The sequence below is a fragment of the Pleurodeles waltl genome, chromosome 9 (genome assembly GCF_031143425.1).
Source record: "Pleurodeles waltl isolate 20211129_DDA chromosome 9, aPleWal1.hap1.20221129, whole genome shotgun sequence".
NCBI classification, from domain to species: Eukaryota; Metazoa; Chordata; class Amphibia; order Caudata; family Salamandridae; genus Pleurodeles; species Pleurodeles waltl.
Genome location: NC_090448.1, coordinates 390,186,314 through 390,204,027, shown reverse-complemented (window position 1 = coordinate 390,204,027; position 17,714 = coordinate 390,186,314). Strand labels below are relative to the sequence as shown.

Here is a 17,714-nt window from a genome sequence, read left to right as displayed (position 1 = left end):
CGCATGTTTTGCATAGACTAGTAAGCAGTTATCTCCCCAAAAGCGGTGGCTCAGCCTGTAGGAGTGGAAGTAGTTTGAAATAATGTTCTTAATACGGCTTGACCTACTGTGGCTTGTTGTGCGGATAACACGTCTACACAGTAGTGCTTGGTGAATGTGTGAGGCGTAGACCATGTGGCTGCCTTACATATTTCTTGCATTGGGATGTTTCCTAGAAAGGCCATGGTAGCACCTTTCTTTCTGGTTGAGTGTGCCCTTGGTGTAATGGGCAGCTGTCGTTTAGCTTTAAGGTAGCAGATTTGGATGCATTTAACTATCCATCTGGCTATACCTTGTTTTGATATTGGGTTTCCTACATGAGGTTTTTGAAATGCAATAAATAGTTGTTTAGTCTTTCTGATGTTCTTTGTTCTGTCAATGTAATACATTAATGCTCTTTTGACATCTAATGTATGTAGTGCCCTTTCAGCTACGGTATCTGGTTGTGGAAAGAACACTGGAAGTTCCACTGTTTGATTTAGATGGAACGGTGAAATAACCTTTGGCAAAAATGTAGGATTAGTCCTTAGGACGACCTTATTCTTGTGTAGTTGTATAAAAGGTTCTTGTATTGTAAACGCCTGAATCTCGCTTACTCTTCTTAGGGAAGTAATGGCGATGAGAAATGCAACCTTCCAGGTTAGGAACTGTATTTCGCAGGAGTGCATGGGTTCAAAAGGTGGACCCATAAGTCTAGTTAGGACAACATTTAGGTTCCATGAAGGAACAGGTGGTGTTCTTGGTGGTATAATTCTCCTAAGGCCCTCCATGAATGCTTTAATGACTGGTATCTTATATAGGGAAGTTGAATAGGTAGTCTGCAGGTATGCAGATATTGCTGCAAGGTGTATTTTAATGGAAGAGAAAGCCAGGTTAGATTTTTGTAAGTGAAGCAAGTAACCCACTACATGTTCTGGAGTTGTGTGTAATGGTTGTATTTGATTAATATGGCAGTAGCAAACAAACCTCTTCCATTTACTTGCATAGCAGTGCCTGGTGGATGGCCTTCTGGCTTGCTTTATGACTTCCATACATTCTTGGGTAAGTTGTAAGTGCCCGAATTCTAGGATTTCAGGAGCCAGATTGCTAGATTCGGCGATGCTGGATCTGGGTGTCTGATCTTTTGGTTGTGTTGTGTCAACAGATCTGGCCTGTTGGGCAATTTGATGTAGGGTACTACTGATAGGTCTAGCAGCGTTGTGTACCAGGATTGCCTTGCCCAAGTTGGTGCTATTAATATGAGTTTGAGTTTGTTTTGACTGAGTTTGTTTACCAGGTAAGGAAGGAGAGGGAGAGGAGGAAAAGCGTAAGCAAATATCCCTGACCAGTTCATCCATAGGGCATTGCCTTGGGACTGTTTGTGTGGGTATCTGGATGCGAAGTTTTGGCATTTTGCGTTCTCCTTCGTCGCAAACAAGTCTATTTGAGGTGTTCCCCAGAGTTTGAAATAGGTGTTCAGAATTTGGGGGTAAATTTCCCATTCGTGGACCTGTTGGTGATCTCGAGAGAGATTGTCTGCGAGTTGATTTTGGATCCCTGGTATAAATTGTGCTATTAGGCGAATTTGGTTGTGAATTGCCCAACGCCAAATTTTTTGTGCTAGCAGGCTTAACTGCGTGGAGTGCGTCCCCCCTTGCTTGTTTAGATAATACATTGTTGTCATGTTGTCTGTCTTGACGAGAATGTATTTGTGAACTATTATTGGTTGGAAAGCTTTTAGTGCTTGAAAAACTGCTAGAAGTTCTAGGTGATTTATATGCAGTTTTGTTTGATGTACGTTCCATTGTCCTTGTATGCTGTGTTGATCGAGGTGTGCTCCCCACCCTGTCATGGAAGCATCTGTTGTTATTACGTATTGTGGCACTGGGTCTTGGAAAGGCCGCCCTTTGTTTAAATTTATGTTGTTCCACCACAGAAGCGAGAGGTAAGTTTGGCGGTCTATTAACACCAGATCTAGAAGATGACCCTGTGCTTGAGACCACTGTGATGCTAGGCACTGTTGTAAGGGCCTCATGTGCAGTCTTGCGTTTGGGACAATGGCTATGCATGAAGACATCATGCCTAGGAGTTGTAATATCATCTTTGCTTGTATCTTTTGTGTTGGATACAAGCGTTGTATGATGGTGTTGAAATTTTGAATTCTTTGGGGACTTGGAGTGGCTACTCCTTTTGTTGTGTCTATTATGGCTCCTAGGTATTGTTGTACCTTGCACGGCAGAATGTTGGATTTCGTGAAGTTGACGGTGAACCCTAGTTTGAAGAGGGTTTGTATGATCTGATTTGTGTGATTTGAGCACTCTATTAACGAATGGGCCTTGATTAGCCAGTCGTCTAGATATGGGAACACATGTATTTGCTGCCTTCTGATGTGTGCAGCGACTACTGCTAGACATTTGGTAAAGACTCTTGGTGCGGTTGTTAATCCGAAAGGCAGTACCTTGAATTGGTAATGCATTCCTTTGAATACAAACCTTAGGTATTTCCTGTGCAATGGGTGTATTGGTATATGGAAATACGCGTCCTTGAGGTCTAAAGTTGTCATGTAGTCGTGTAGTTTTAGCAATGGTAATACTTCTTGTAGTGTGACCATGTGAAAGTGGTCTGATTTGATGAATGTGTTCACTATTCTGAGGTCTAGGATTGGTCTCAGCGTTTTGTCCTTCTTTGGTATCAGAAAGTACAGTGAGTAAACTCCTGTGTTTATTTGTGTGTTTGGCACTAATTCGATTGCATTCTTTTGCAATAGTGCCTGCACTTCTATCTCCAGGAGATTGGAATGATGTTTTGTCAAATTTTGTGCTTTTGGTGGTATGTTTGGAGGGAATTGTAGAAATTCTATGCAATAACCATGTTGGATAATTGCTAGAACCCAAGTGTCTGTAGTGATTTTCTCCCATGCTTTGTAATAATGACTTATTCTTCCCCCCACTGGTGTTGTGTGGAGGGGGTGAGTGACATGTGAGTCACTGCTTAGTAGTAGGGGTTTTGGGGCTTTGAAATTTTCCTCTATTCCTAGGGAATTGCCCTCCTCTATATTGTCCCCGAAAACCTCCTCTGTACTGTCCCGGGTAACTGGACGGTGTTGCCTGTGAGGTGCTGGCTTGTGTGCTCTGACCCCGAAACCCCCCTCTAAAGGGTGTTTTACGGAATGTGCTGTAATTCCCTCTGCTTTGCGGGGAGTAGAGTGCGCCCATGGCTTTAGCAGTGTCCATGTCTTTTTTGAGTTTCTCAATCGCTGTGTCCACTTCTGGACCGAACAGTTCTTTTTCGTTAAAAGGCATATTGAGAACTGCTTGCTGAATCTCTGGTTTAAATCCAGACGTTCGGAGCCATGCATGCCTTCTGATAGTTACAGATGTATTAATTGTCCGTGCAGCTGTATCTGCAGCGTCCATGGAGGAGCGGATTTGGTTGTTGGAAATGGTCTGTCCCTCCTCAACCACTTGTTTTGCCCTATTTTGTAGGTCCTTGGGCAGATGGTCAATGAGTTGTTGCATCTCATCCCAATGGGCTCTGTCATAGCGCGCAAGTAGTGCCTGGGAGTTAGCGATGCGCCACTGGTTTGCAGCTTGTGCTGCGACTCTCTTACCAGCTGCATCGAACTTGCGGCTTTCTTTATCTGGGGGTGGTGCATCTCCAGATGTGTGGGAGTTGGCCCTTTTCCTAGCTGCTCCTACAACGACAGAGTCTGGTGGCAGCTGTGTAGTGATGAAAGCCGGGTCTGTAGGAGGCGCCTTATACTTTTTTCCACTCTTGGTGTGATTGCCCTACTTTTGACCGGCTCCTTAAAGATTTCTTTTGCGTGCCGAAGCATACCAGGGAGCATAGGCAGGCTTTGGTAGGAGCTGTGGGTGGAGGAGAGTGTGTTGAATAAAAAGTCATCCTCAACCTGTTCTGAGTGGAGGCTTACATTGTGAAATTGTGCTGCTCTAGCCACCACTTGAGAATACGCAGTGCTGTCCTCTGGTGGAGATGGCTTCGTAGGGTATGCCTCCGGACTGTTATCTGACACTGGGGCGTCGTATAAGTCCCATGCGTCTTGATCTTGGTCACCCTGGCTCATGGTGGTGTGAGCTGGGGAATGTGATGGAGTTTGTGCTGGTGAGACGTTAATCACAGGTGGAGGAGAGGGTGGTGGGGTAACTTTTTTCACCACTTTTGTTATTGGTGTTTGTTCAGTTTGGAACTCCAATCTTCTCTTTCTTCTAATAGGGGGAAGGGTGCTTATTTTTCCTGTCCCCTGCTGTATGAAAATACGCTTTTGCGTATGGTCTACATCAGTTGAGTGTAGCTCTTCCTCAAACCTATGCTTTTGCATTTGGGAGGTTAGCGAGTGCTCTTCTGTATAAGAGCCTGAAACTGGGTCGGTTGCAGTTTGTTTTGGCACCGAAACCCTGTCTGCATCTTTTTTCGGCTCCGAGGTGACTTTTTTCTTTTTCGGGGCCGAAACCTCTCGGCGTCGATCTTCTTCGGTGCCGCTGTCTCGGCGTCGAGCCGTGTCTACACCGGTATCTCGGTGTCGATGCTTGTCTCCAGCACTTTCTCGGTCCCGAGAAGGCTGCGTGCCGGTGTCTCGACCGGATTCGGACGATCTCGGCACTGTTTGGGCCTTTTTCGGTGCCGACGGTCGGTCACCGAATTTATGGGTCGAGCCATGGCCTGATGGCAGTTGCGTCCCCTGGGCCTTGTAAATCTTCTTCTGAGTGGTTTTCGACGTCTTACTCACGGTTTGTGTATCGTCGAATCCTTCGGAGTCCGATTCTTGGATCGAAAAGGTTCCCTCCTCTTCTTGTTCCTCGAACTCCCGGTGGGCTGTCGGCGCGGACGCCATCTGAAGTCTTCTGGCTCGACGGTCTCGGAGTGTTTTTCGGGACCGGAACGCACGACAGGCCTCGCAGGTGTCTTCACTGTGCTCAGGTGACAGGCACAGGTTGCAGACCAAGTGTTGGTCTGTATAGGGGTATTTATTGTGGCATTTGGGACAGAAACGGAACGGGGTCCGTTCCATCGGCGTTCTTCTGCACACGGTCGGGCCGACCAGGCCCCGACGGGGGATCGAATAAATTACCCCGAAGGGCACCGGAGCTCTTCGATCTTAGACGCGGTGTTGAATCTAACTACGCCGATCCCGAACGCAACAATACCGACGAAAATCTTCCGAAATTAGCTATCTTTCCGTTCCGAAACTCGGAGCGACAGGAACACGTCCGAACCCGATGGCGGAAAAAAAACAATCGAAGATGGAGTCGACGGCCATGCGCAATGGAGACAAAAGGAGGAGTCACTCGGTCCCGTGACTCGAAGAAAAACAACTTGTAACACTCCGGCCCAACCCCAGATGGCGAGCTATGCAAAACATGCGTATCTACAGCGACAGATGCCATCGAACGGTACATTTACCATGTTAGAAGGGAGAAAGCATAATCAGTGGGGTCCTGGTTAGCATGGGGGTAACTATGCCAAGAAAGAGGGCACTTTCCTACAAGAGGACTTAAACAAAGAGGGTTGGTCAGTGTAGGAAGTTGGCTCTGTATATACTATTTCAAAGTAAGAAATAGTGTGCACAGAGTCAAAGGGTTCCCCTTACAGGTAAGATAGTGGCAAAAGTAGATAATTCTAATGCTCTATTTTGTGGTAGTGTGGTTGAGCAGTAGGCTTATCAGAGGGTAGTGTTAAGCATTTGTTCTAGACACACAGGCAGTAAATGAGTGTAGGAAAGTACCATCTTGCCTGGCATGTTACCCCAATATTTCACCGTACATATGTTGTTTTAGTTGTATGTGTCACTGGGACCCTGCCAGCCAGGGCCCCAGTGCTCATAAGTGTGCCCTGTATGTGTTACCTGTGTTATGACTAACTGTCTCACTGAGGCTCTGCTATCCAGAACCTCAGTGGTTATGCTCTCTCATTGCTTTCCAAATTGTCACTAACAGGCTAGTGACCAATTTCACCAATTTACATTGGCATACTGGAACACCCTTATAATTCCCTAGTATATGGTACTGAGGTACCCAGGGTATTGGGGTTCCAGGAGATCCCTATGGGCTGCAGCATTTCTTGTGCCACCCATAGGGAGATTTGACAATTCTTACACAGGCCTGCCAGTGCAGCCTGAGGGAAATAACGTCCACGTTATTTCACAGCCATTTACCACTGCACTTAAGTAACTTATAAGTCACCTATATGTCTAACCTTTACCTGGTAAAGGTTGGGTGCTAAGTTACTTAGTGTTTGGGCACCCGGGCATTAGCCAAGGTGCTCCCACATTGTTCAGGGCAAATTCCCCGGACTTTGTGAGTGCGGGGACACCATTACACGCGTGCACTATACATATGTCATGACATATGTATAGCGTCACAATGGTAACTCCGAACATGGCCATGTAACATGTCTAGGATCATGGAATTGTCACCCCAATGCCATTCTGGCATTGGGGAGACAATTCCATGATCCCCCCGAGTCTCTAGCTCAGACCTGGGTACTGCCAAACTACCTTTCCCAGGGTTTCACTGCAGCTGCTGCTGCTGCCAACCCCTCAGACAGGTTTCTGCCCTCCTGGGGTCCAGCCAGGCTTGGCCCAGGAAGGCAGAACAAAGGACTTCCTCAGAGAGAGGGTGTTACACCCTCTCCCTTTGGAAAAAGGTGTCAGGGCTGGGGAGGAGTAGCCTCCCCCAGCCTCTGGAAATGCTTTGATGGGCACAGATAGTGCCCATCTCTGCATAAGCCAGTCTGCACCGGTTCAGGGATCCCTCAGCCCTGCTCTGGCGCGAAACTGGACAAAGGAAAGGGGAGTGACCACTCCCCTGACCTGCACCTCCCCTTTGAGGTGCCCAGAGCTCCTCCAGTGTGCTCCAGACCTCTGCCATCTTGGAAACAGAGGTGCTGCTGGCACACTGGACTGCTCTGAGTGGCCAGTGCCAGCAGGTAACGTCAGAGACTCCTTCTGATAGGCTCCTTCAGGTGTTGCTAGCCTATCCTCTCTCCTAAGTAGCCAAACCTCCTATTCTGGCTATTTAGGGTCTCTGCTTTGGGGAATTCCTTAGATAACGAATGTAAGAGCTCATCAGAGTTCCTCTGCATCTCTCTCTTCACCTTCTGCCAAGGAATCGACTGCTGACCGCGCTGGAAGCCTGCAAAACTGCAACAAAGTAGCACAGACGACTACTGCGACCTTGTAACGCTTATCCTGCCGCCTTCTCGACTGTTTTCCTGGTGGTGCATGCTGTGGGGGTAGTCTGCCTCCTCTCTGCACTAGAAGCTCCGAAGAAATCTCCCGTGGGTCGACGGAATCTTCCCCCTGCAACCGCAGGCACCAAAGAACTGCATCACCGGTCCTCTGGGTCTCCTCTCAGCACGACGAGCGAGGTCCCTTGAACTCAGCAACTCTGTCCAAGTGACTCCCACAGTCCAGTGACTCTTCAGTCCAAGTTTGGTGGAGGTAAGTCCTTGCCTCCCCACACTAGACTGCATTGCTGGGAACCGCGTGTTTTGCAGCTACTCCGGCTCCTGTGCACTCTTCCAGGATTTCCTTTGTGCACAGCCAAGCCTGGGTCCCCGACACTCTAACCTGCAGTGCACGACCTCCTGAGTTGTCCTCCGGCGTCGTGGGACCCTCTTTTGTGACTTCGGGTGAGCTCCGGTTCACTCCATTTTGTAGTGCCTGTTCCGGCACTTCTGCGGGTGCTGCTTGCTTCTGAGAGGGCTCCTTGTCTTGCTGGGTGCCCCCTCTGTCCCCTCACGCAATTGGCGACATCCTGGTCCCTCCTGGGCCACAGCAGCATCCAAAAACCCTAACCGCGACCCTTGCAGCTAGCAAGGCTTGTTTGTGGTCTTTCTGCACGGAAACACCTCTGCACGACTCTTCACGACGTGGGACATCCATCCTCCAAAGGGGAAGTTCTAGCCCTTGTCGTTCTTGCAGAATCCACAGCTTCTACCATCCGGTGGCAGCTGCTTTGCACCCACAGCTGGCATTTCCTGGGCATCTGCCCACTCCCGACTTGATCGTGACTTTTGGACTTGGTCCCCTTGTTCCACAGGTACTCTCGTCTGGAAATCCATTGTTGTTGCATTGCTGGTGTTGGTCTTTCCTGCAGAATTCCCCTATCACGACTTCTGTGCTCTTTGGGGAACTTAGGTGCACTTTGCACCCACTTTTCAGGGTCTTGGGGTGGGCTATTTTTCTAACCCTCACTGTTTTCTTACAGTCCCAGCGACCCTCTACAAGGTCACATAGGTTTGGGGTCCATTCGTGGTTCGCATTCCACTTCTAGAGTATATGGTTTGTGTTGCCCCTATCCCTATGTGCCCCCATTGCATCCTATTGTGACTATACATTGTTTGCACTGTTTTCAATTGCTATTACTGCATATTTTGGTATTGTGTACATATATCTTGTGTATATTTGCTATCCTCATACTGAGGGTACTCACTGAGATACTTTTGGCATATTGTCATAAAAATAAAGTACCTTTATTTTTAGTATATCTGTGTATTGTGTTTTCTTATGATATTGTGCATATGACACTAGTGGTACTGTAGGAGCTTCACTCGTCTCCTAGTTCAGCCTAAGCTGCTCTGCTAAGCTACCTTTTCTATCAGCCTAAGCTGCTAGACACCCCTCTACACTAATAAGGGATACCTGGGCCTGGTGCAAGGTGTAAGTACCCCTTGGTACTCACTACAAGCCAGTCCAGCCTCCTACAATGAGGAACACACACCCAAATACTTACTCCAGGCCAATAGGTTTTTCATATTGAAAAATATATTTTCTTAGTTTATTTTAAGAACGACAGGTTCAAGATTTGCAGTAAACACATTAAATCCAAGGTACTTCACTTAGATACTTTAGGAACTTCGAATAAAAGCAATATCATATACAGTCTTTGTAAAAATGGCAATAAGCTATTTTCAAAGTGGACACCATGCAAAAATCAACAGTTCCTGGGGGAGGTAAGTAAAGGTTAGTTTAGGAGGTAAATAAAACACTTACAAGTCTCAGTTCTGGGGAATAGCCAGCCCACCTTTTAGGGTTCAAGGCAACCCCAAAGTAACCACACCAGCAGCTCAGGGCCGGTCAGTTGCAGAGGTCAAAGAGGTGCCCAAAACACATAGGCACCTATGGAGAACAGGGGTGCTCCGGTTCCAGTCTCGCAGCAGGTAAATACCTGCATCCTCAGGGGGGTTTTGTAGAGCACTGGGGGGGGGACACAAGTAGGCACACAAAACACACCCTCAGCGGCACAGGGGCGTCCGGGTGCAGTGTGCAAAGCAGGCATCTGGTTTTGTACTGGTTTCAATGGAGGGACCTGAGGGTCACTCTAGCGGTGCAGGCAGGCACAGGGGGGGGCTTCTCAAGACAGCCACCACCTGGGCAATGTAGAGGGTCACCTGGGGGTCACTCCTGCGCTGAAGTTTGGTTCCTTCAGGTCCTGGGGGCTGCGGGTGGAGTGTTGGTTCCAGGCGTCGGGTCCCTTGTTACAGGCAGTCGCAGTCAGGGGGAGCCTCTGGATTCCCTCTGCAGGTGTCGCTGTGGGGGCTCAGGGGGATGTCTCTGGTTACTCACGGGCTCGCAGTCGCTGGGGAGTCCTCCCTGAGGTGTTGGTTCACTGAATCTCGAGCCGGGGGCGTCGGGTGCAGAGTGTGAAGTCTCACTTCCGGCGGGAAACGTGCAGTCTTTGAAAGTTGCTTCTTTGCTGCAAAGAAGTAGCTAGTTTTGAACAGGGCCGCTGTTCACTGGAGTTTCTTGGTTCTTTAGTCCAGGGCAGTCCTCGGAGGCTTCAGAAGTCGCTGGTCCCTGTCGGATGCGTCGCTGGTTGCAGGTGTTCGAAGTTAGAGACAGGCTGGTAGGGCTGGGGCCAAAGCAGTTGTCTTCCTCCTTCTCTGCAGGCTTGTAGGTCAGAAGTCCTTCTGGTTTCATGAATCTGATTTCCTGGGATCTGGGGAGCCCCTAAATACTGAATTTAGGGGTGTGTTTAGGTCTGGGAGGGCAATAGCCAATGGGGCTGTCCTGACTGGTGGGTGACTCCTCCTTGTTTTTCTCATGATCTCCTCCAGCCTTGCCGTCAAAAGTGGGGGCAGTGGCCGGAGAAGCGGGCATCTCCACTAGCTGGGATGCCATGGGGAGCTGTAACAAAGGAGGTGAGCCTTTGAGGCTCACCGCCAGGTGTTACAGGTCACCAGGGGGAGGTGAGAAGCACCTCCACCCAGTACAGGCTTTGTTCCTGGCCACAGAGTGACAAAGGCACTCTCCCCGTGTGGCCAGCAACATGTCTGGTGTGTGGCAGGCTGGCAGAAACTGGTCAGCCTACACTAGAAGTCGGATTGGTATTTAGGGGGCATCTGTAAGATGCCCTCTGGGTGTATGTTAAAATAAATTGCACACTGGTATCAGTGTGCATTTATTGTGCTGAGAAGTTTGATACCAAACTTCCCAGATTTCAGTGTAGCCATTATGGAACTGTGGAGTTTGTGTCTGACAAACTCCCAGACCATATACTCTTATGGCTACCCTGCACTTACAATGTCTAAGGTTTTGCTTAAACACTGTAGGGGCATAGTGCTCATGCACATATGCCTTCACTTGTGATATAGTGCACCCTGCCTTAGGGCTGTAAGGCCTGCTAGAGGGGTGACCTACCTATGCCACAGGCAGTGTGAGGTTGGCATGGCACTCTGAAGGGAGTGCCAGGTCGACTTAGGCATTTTCTCCCCCCCAGCACACAGAAGCTGTGAGGCAGTGTGCATGTGCTGGGTGAGGGGTCCCCAGGGTGGCATAAGACATGCTGCAGCCCTTAGAGACCTTCCCTGGCATCAGGGCCCTTGGTACCAGGGGTACCAGTAACAAGGGACTTACCTGAGTGCCAGGGTTGTGCCAATTTTAAAGACAAAGGTACAGTTTAGGGAAGGAACACTGGTGCTGGGGCTTGGTTAGCAGGGTCCCAGCACACTTTCAATCAAAACTTAGCATTAGCAAAGGCAAAAAGTTAGGGGGTATGTAACGAAATGCCTCCTTGGCATGGGCATAGTCTGGAGGCGGGCGATGACAGCCTGGGGAGAGCCCGGCTTCAACAGTCAGTAGTCGAGGTAGGGGTAGCATGAAACCCCATTACCCCTGAAGATGAGCTGCGACCACCGCCATCACCACGGTGAACACCCGAGAGGTGCTGGTAAGGCCAAAGGGGAGTACGGTGAATTGAAAGTGCCTGAGGCCTACCTTGAACCACAGGTAAAGCCTGTGGGCAGACAGGATGGGTATGTGAAAAAACACATCCTGCAAGTCCAACGTTACCAGCCAGTCTCCTTGGTCTAGGGCAGACAAGACCTGACTTGAAGTGAGCATCTTGAATTTCTTCTTTTTGAGGAAGAAATTAATGGTAAGTAGCTCTAGAATAGGGCAAAGACCCTTATTCTTTTCGGGAATCCAAAAGTAGCAGGAATAACAACCACTGCCTACTTCTGATATTGCAAGCCTTTCTATAGCTTTCTTGGCCAAGAGAGCTGTAACTTCCTCTCAGAACAGAGACAGATGATCCTCTGCAAGTCATTCTTGAGATGGCCGTAGTGTGTGTGTGTGGGGTGGGAGGGGCACTGGAAAGGGAGAATGATCTGCAACATCCATTTGTCCGATGTTATGGACTGCCAGTGGAGGCGATGCGGTTGGATTCTCTCTCCAACTGGGCACTCATCTTCCAGAACCAAATTAGGAGGGCTTAGATGTTGCAGCTGCCGTAGGGTGGTGGAAGACGACTTCTGGCTATCACACCCATGGGGTCGCAATGCATTGCATCCACATCCTCACACAGCCTGGGCAGGATGTTGGCTGGCATAGGGCTGGCTGTAGCCACGAAAGAGGCGAAAGGCAGACTGGGGGCAAGTTGACGCTGAGAACGCAGGGCGGTGCTTAGTAGGACCGGACAACAGCTCCACAAAATTATGCCTGGAACGCTGATGTTCTCCACTCATCGTGTCGGCTGACAGACCAGGTGACATTGAAGTCTGTTTAGACTTCTTCTTGTGCCTCTTCCAAGAGTGTCTCAAGGACCTCGAGTGAGATGAAAAGGACTTGGGGACCCAGGAGCGGTCCTGCGACCTTCTCCTCGATTGGGACCGAGACCTCCTTGGAGTCGCGCTCCTCAAGCAGCTTCGAAAACCGCTCTGTCAAAGCTTTCGGCGTCATGGCCCAGCAGTCCGAGCACGACTTTGAGTCGGAGTCACACTTGAGACACCACAAACACACAAGGTGTGGGTCCGTAACTGACATGGCGCACAGAAAGGTGCCACACAGCTTAAACCCTACCTTTCTAAATGACAACTTGACACACTGAAAATATATTCAACAAAATGTCGAAAAAGCCTGTCAAAAAGATACAAGTAGCTCGTCCCCAGATCAGTGTTAATTGTCACGTTAAGAAAACGGACGTCCCCGCACCTGGCGCGGAACCGAACAAAGCCACCTGACGGCATGCAGAGTTACTGCTTACACAAGTGTTTCAGAATCCAGATGGAGGTGGCACTTCATGTACTTGCTGTCATAAGCCCTGAGGGGGCAATGATGAAAGGTATTGTGGGGCCACCAATGCTGCAAGTCAGGCCACAGCAATCTGTGAAGGCATGGCCCTCAGGACTCATCCCTCCAGTACTAAACTCTTGCACTGACTCTTTATTCCCCCCGCTCAAGTTTCTCACATGTGACATTCTATCCTTCTGCAAACTGCTGTGCTTTTTGGTATTTGGTTTTTATTATATGTTGTCATGCAGTACCTAGAGATGCTGATAGCCCTGGAGTAGGTGGTCCCATTCTTGCTCACTGAAGCAATTGTGGTCTGTTCAGCTAAGCGCCTTAAATTAAGTTGAAGTGGCTCATGTGCTATCCCCATCAAGCTTGAAAAGAATAGAGAGTGGCCTACAGATGCATTGGGAGGAAGGAAAATTTATGATGACTTATTATTGCCAATGATCAGGCACCAGCAGGGTGCCTCTTCATCTCCCAGCTAAGCACAGAGATTCCTTGTGTAGCAATTGGTTATCGCTCGCCTGCTGCGAAGCCTGCTAAGTTGAAAATCTGATTTCCGAAAAGAGAAAGGAAAGCAATGCTACACTGAATGGTCTCTGGTGCTCCAAAATTTAAAAATTAATTTAACAGAGATTTTTTGTTTAATTTCTCTTCTCACTCTCCTCTTGTTCACCTCTCCCTTTCCTTTTTCTCTTGCTCCTGTTCCTTGACCCTCTGGGTGCAGGCACAAGTGTGCTGCAGTTTCCAGTTTCAGAGCAGTCGGCAATGTGAATGTTCATATGCCCATCTCCCCAGGAAGGGTCTGGAGACCTTTTTATATTTTTGCAAGGGCCAAGGTGTACAGACATTTCCAAGAAGTGCCACGAATAATGGCAGGCAGAGGTTTTGCAAAAAAATTATAATTACCAATTGTAATAATACAGAAGGCGGTAGGGCAGGCTGAAAAACAGTAGGCTAATAAACACATTTGTAGGTTTAGAATGTATGTTGCTGATTAAGGCAACATGTTCAAGGAAAGGTATTTGACAATTATCTCCTAGCGTATTCTCTTGAAGATTAGTAGCAAACGTTTCTTGGATCTACCTATATCTTTTCATTCCTCTAAAAAAAAACTGGATGACAGCCAGGATGTATCCCCTTCAGCCCATTGAGAAAAAGGGAGACATTTTAGTAAAACCTCTTGCTCTGTGAGTAAAGATAACTTATAATTTTATCTGAATAAGACAAGTACTTAGAAGCCATGTCTTCGTTCACCCCTGTTAAGGTCCATTTAGATCACACAAAATAGTGCAAAATCATTAAAAGACACCAACTACTTAATCTGCAGGGACTTCTTTTCTCTGACTGACTAGATGGGAACCACTGTAGCAAAAACAGACTTCACTTTCATGAGAATAGAGAATGTCTGGCTTGAGGACAGGGACTCGCACCTATTACTCTTGAAGTCTCTACTGGTTTCAGAACCAAATAAACCATGGCATCATCCTTCAAAAAATGGAAAGGCTGTATTTTACAACAGTCACCCTTTGACAATCCATGTCCACTTGGCTGCTGTTGCCAGTCTCTCAGAATGCTTCTAGAGTAGGAAAAGGAGGAACTGATGTCCAGCCCGACAAAATGCAGAGGCATTATATTTAAACCCTTATAGGGGTCTATTCAAAAGAATCTCAAACAGCGGCAGCAGTGGGAGATAAAGTATCTGCACAGCAAGTTGCAGAGGTGACTTTGAGTAAGACCTCCACAAAGGACAGCTGTACGAAAGTGCCTCTTTTTTGACATGGTTATCCCCCACTTTTTGCCTGGTACATTATGTAATATGCATGGAAAGTGCACTGGTTCCCTGCTAACCAGGTCCCCAGTGCCAGAGCTCTTTTCCAAAACAGAACAGTTGCTTCCCCTAGTTGGCAAAACCTTTGACACCCTTTGTAATTCCCTAGTAAATGGTATCTTTGGTATCTAGGGCCTGGGGTACTAAAGAGGGTCACTAAGCGTGGCAGCACGAATTGTGCCCCCCTAAGGGACGCCTCACCAAGAACATGAAAGGCTGTCATTGCAGATTGCGTGTTCTGGTGCACACAAAAGTGAAAACACAACATGGCACACATCCTGTGGGTCACTTTCCCTAACACTGCATGCAATATATATGTCACCCCTCTGGCAGACCTTACAGCCCTAAGACAGGGTGCATTATATTACATGTAAGGGCATATCAGCACAAGCAGATATGTCCCTGCTATGTCTTTGCAGATTCTCAGACATTGTAAGTGAGCAGGGAAGCCATTTTAAATGCATGTGCTGGACACTGGTCAATACGAGTTCCCCAGCTACATTATGGCTTCACTGAAGAGAGGGATGTTTGGCAATAAACTTCTCGTATTGGTGAGCCCACACTAATGCCAGTGTTGGATTTACCAATACATGCACCCAGAGGGCACCTCAGAGGTGTGCCCTGAAACCCTACCAGCCTCTGGCGTGCTCACTGACCAGTTTCTGCCAGTGTGCCACCCGAGACACTGTTCTGGCCCCCTAGGGTGAGAACCTTCTGCTCTCAGGAAGCCCAGAATAAAAGCCTGTCTGGGAAGAGGATGTCACACCCCCTCCCACAGGATGACCTGCTGATTAGCCTTCCTAAGGCGGCAAGCTTTCTATGTGCTGCCATTTTGAAATGCAAATCTGTCTCCTCTCATAGGACAAGAAGCCACCCCCCATGTCCAGAGCCCATCTGGCACCTGGATAGGTGGGAAAATTAGGTAGTCAAGGAGGCGTGCCACCCCCAGGCTAGTACCACTCCTAAGGTGGGCTCCTGCGAGGTGAACACAATTTTTCAGAAGTGGTCATTTTTGTGATGGCATACTCAGGAATTCTGGGTCAAGGTTATGCCCACTTCCCACAGGAAGCGGTCATATTGGGGGCGTAGTGACCCCAAGGGTCAGTAGCCCAGTGACTACTAACCTACACACCCTTAACACCCCTAAATTCAGTATTTAGGGAAACCCTGCCACAGAGAGGCAGATCCGTGCTGACTTGAAGGAGGACACCCCAGAGACATAAAAGGCAAGAACTGAAGAACCGTGATGTACTCGGGGTCAACCCTGCCAGCCTGCCTAAGGACTTCGACAACTGCGAGAAAGACGCCTCATCCTCCAGCTGCTGAAACTTCCAAAGCCTGGGAAGACTGCCAGCCTTCACCCAAGCACAAGGAACTCCTGTGGAGTAGCAGAGCTGCTTCCCTGCATCCTTGCATGCATACAAGAACTGCGCGTGGGGACTCCGGACCGCCAAAACTGCTGCCAAAAAGCACCACTACACCCGAGCCAACTGTACCAATCTGGTCCCCAGACGCTCCAGAGACAAAGTCCATTGTGTGCTTCCCCACTGCCACCTCCATGCCAAGACCTGCAATCGCTTTGTGCAGGCCACCCTTCAACTGCAACCACCTCCAGTAACGGTGAACCTGACGGTTCACAGCACCTCTGCATCCAGACATCCCAGACCGAGGAGAAAAGGACCACTGATGTCTCTACGTCCCCCAGGCTTGTGAGACCCACGTGTTGGTACACCCGGACTGGTTCCCCAGTCCAAGCCTCCAGCTTGTTCTATGGGTCCCCGTCCACGACAGTCCGAGAACCCTCTGCACCTGGACATCCCAGACCAAGGAAGAGAGGACCACTGGCGTCCCTACGTCCCAGAGCGTTGCAAAACCCGAGCCCACTCAGTGGCTCACCCAAACAGGATGCCCAGTCCTAGCTTGCAGTAATTTTTCACAGCGACCAATCTCCATAGGAATTAATTGGGTACCCGACTTCGTTTTGCACTCTACACCCGGCCGCCTCCATGCTGCTGAAGGTGCTGCCTTGGACCTTGTCCACTACTCACCTTAACCCCAGGAGTTTGGTCTTGTAAGTCACTGTACTATACCTGTTTACAGAACTTGTTTTTCCTCCCATAGGATAACATTGTGGAGCTCAAAAATTGCACTGTGTCCACTTTTTAAAGTTAAAAAAAACGTACTTACCCGAACGACTTTTTTCATATGTCTAAACATATATAAAGATACTTGCTATTTTTATAAATTGGTGTGGATCGCCTTCTTGAGTTGTGTATCTCATTTTTTGACTATTGTGTGTATTTGTAGATATATTGCACTCCTCTATGTTAAGCCTAATGCTGTTTGACCACACTACCCCAAAATAAAGCACTTTGGGATTGCACAGCAGCCTTGTGGACCCTTTACACAGTATTCACATACCACAAAGGGCCAGCTTCCTAAAACACCTTCATAACAGTTAACTTCATAAATGTACCAAAGCTCCTAGCACCACTTGTGACTCTTGGAGGCACTTAAGAAAGAAGCTCAGGTGCAGCCTAGGAAGCTAGAGGTGAGAAGGTAGGCACTGAGGCACATGTGCATAACTGAGCACACCGTCAAAGGATGTGGGTAAAATGAGTACAAAAGCCTTGAGGCAACAGATGTCAATGTATAAATGTGCACTGAAAGAGAAAGTTGAACGAGCATAATCAGAATTACTCAAGAGTGGATCCTATTCTCTAGACACAGCAGATGGCAACCAAAAATACAACAGTTATGAGTACCAGTACTTGACACAGCTCCCAGAGAGAGGTCCAGACTACCCACTGAAAGACAGTGCCAGGTGGCACCACCACAATATGAGGAAGGGAAGGTGCTGAAGCACTATCACTCCTCTCCAAAAGAAACTGTTGCAACCAAGTAGACAGAAGATGTCAGTTATCCAAGGACCACTAAGGTGAAGGACTTTTGATTACTTTTTCAACACAAAACGAAGTGACTACATTTACCATGATGCATTGGGGCTAACTTTTTGCTGGTGTGTGAGGCAGTGTGCTCCTTTTTTCTTTTTGTCCAATGACTGCTCCCTTGAGCTAACGAGCTGACGAGCTCTGGTGAGGCACCTGTGCGCCAGTGAGTGGTACATAAACCTGAGAAGACTTTTGGCAGCATTTCAAGCAACCCCACAGACTTGGCTGCTCTTTGCTGATGACGGGCTAAACCCAGAAACAAGTGTCCAGAGATACACAGTACTTGCTGCACTTACTAAGGTGAAGGACTTTTTCAACACAAAACGAAGTGACTGCATTTACCATGATGCATTGGGGCTAACTTTTTTCCGGAGTGTGAGGC

General features: G+C 48.3%; 1 protein-coding gene across 1 annotated transcript in view; it reads right to left on the bottom strand.

Annotated features, from left to right (window-relative positions):
• TUT1 (terminal uridylyl transferase 1, U6 snRNA-specific) overlaps positions 1–17,714 on the bottom strand; it is a 533,529-nt gene that overhangs the window by 452,806 nt on the left and 63,009 nt on the right. The window lies entirely within an intron of this gene.